Raw genomic sequence first — 2,153 nt, 5'->3', positions numbered from 1 at the left:
TGTAGGAAAGGACATTGGGATCTGTGGTGACTGTACGGAAGGACATTGGGACCTGTGGTGACTGTAGAGAAGGACATTGGGATCTCTAGTGACTGTATGGAAGGACATTGGGATCTCTGGTGACTGTAGGGAAGGACATTGGGACCTGTGGTGACTTTAGGGAAGGACATTGGGGTCTCTGGTGACTGTAGGGAAGGACATTGGGGTCTCTGATGACTGTAGGAAAGGACATTGGGATCTCTGGTGACTGTAGGGAAGGACATTGGGATCTGTGGTGACTGTAAAGAAGAACATTGGGATCTCTGGTGACTGTAGGGAAGGACATTGGGGTCTCTGGTGACTGTAGGGAAGGACATTGGGATCTCTGGTGACTGTAGGGAAGAACATTGGGATCTCTGGTGATTGTATGGAAATACATTGGGATCTGTGGTGACTGTAGGGAAGGACATTGGGGTCTCTGGTGACTGTAGGGAAGAACATTGGGATCTCTGGTGACTATAGGGAAGGACATTGGGATCTCTGGTGACTGCAGGGAAGGACATTGGCATCTCTGGTGACTGTAGGGAAGGACGTTGGGATCTCTGGTGACTGTAGGGAAGGACATTGGGATCTCTGGTGACTGTAGGGAAGGACATTGGGATCTGTGGTGACTGTAGGGAAGGACATTGGGATCTCTGGCGACTGTAGGGAAGGACATTGGGATCTGTGGCGACTGTAGGGAAGGACATTGGGATCTCTGGTGTCTGTAGGGAAGGACATTGGGATCTGTGGTGACTGTAGGGAAGGAAATTGGGATCTGTGGTGATTGTAGGGAAGGACATTGGGATCTCTGGTGACTGTAGGGAAGGACATTGGGGTCTCTGGTGACTGTAGGGAAGTACATTGGGATCTGTGGTGACTGTAGGGAAGGACATTGGGATCTCTGGTGACTGTAGGGAAGGACATTGGGATCTCTGGTGACTGTAGGGAAGGACATTGGGATCTCTGGTGACTGTATGGAAGGACATTGGGATCTCTGGTGACTGTAGGGAAGGACATTGGGATCTCTGGTGACTGTAGGGAAGGACATTGGGATCTGTGGTGACTGTAGGGAAGGACATTGGGATCTCTGGTGACTGTAGGGAAGGACATTGGGATCTGTGGTGACTGTAGGGAAGGACATTGGGATCTCTGGTGACTGTAGGGAAGGACATTGGGGTCTCTGGTGACTGTAGGGAAGTACATTGGGATCTGTGGTGACTGTAGGGAAGGACATTGGGATCTGAGGTGACTGTAGGGAAGGACATTGGGATCTGTGGTGACTGTAGGGAAGGACATTGGGACCTGTGGTGACTGTAGGGAAGGACATTGGGATCTCTGGTGACTGTATGGAAGGACATTGGGATCTGTGGTGACTGTAGGGAAGGACATTGGGATCTCTGGTGACTGTATGGAAGGACATTGGGACCTGTGGTGACTGTAGGGAAGGACATTGGGATCTCTGGTGACTGTATGGAAGGACATTGGGATCTGTGGTGACTGTAGGGAAGGACATTGGGATCTCTGGTGACTGTAGGGAAGGACATTGAGATCTGTGGTGACTGTAGGGAAGGACATTGGGATCTGTGGTGACTGTAGGGAAGGACATTGGGGTCTCTGGTGACTGTAGGGAAGGACATTGGGATCTGTGGTGACTGTAGGGAAGGACATTGGGATCTGTGGTGACTGTACGTAAGGACATTGGGGTCTGTGGTGACTGTAGGGAAGGACATTGGGGTCTGTGGTGACTGTAGGGAAGGACATTGGGATCTGTGGTGACTGTAGGGAAGGACATTGGGATCTGTGGTGACTGTAGGGAAGGACATTGAGATCTGTGGTGACTGTAGGGAAGGACATTGGGATCTGTGGTGACTGTAGGGAAGGACATTGGGGTCTGTGGTGACTGTAGGGAAGGACATTGGGATCTGTGGTGACTGTAGGGAAGGACATTGGGATCTGTGGTGACTGTAGGGAAGGACATTGGGATCTGTGGTGACTGTAGGGAAGGACATTGGGATCTGTGGTGACTGTAGGGAAGGACATTGGGTTCTCTGGTGACTGTAGGGAAGGACATTGGGATCTGTGGTGACTGTAGGGAAGGACATTGGGATCTGTGGTGACTGTAGGGAAGGACA

This window comes from Hyla sarda, unplaced genomic scaffold (genome assembly GCF_029499605.1).
Source record: "Hyla sarda isolate aHylSar1 unplaced genomic scaffold, aHylSar1.hap1 scaffold_592, whole genome shotgun sequence".
NCBI lineage: Eukaryota > Metazoa > Chordata > Amphibia > Anura > Hylidae > Hyla > Hyla sarda.
The sequence above is the reverse complement of the archived record's forward strand: the minus strand, read 5'-3'. Positions refer to the sequence as shown.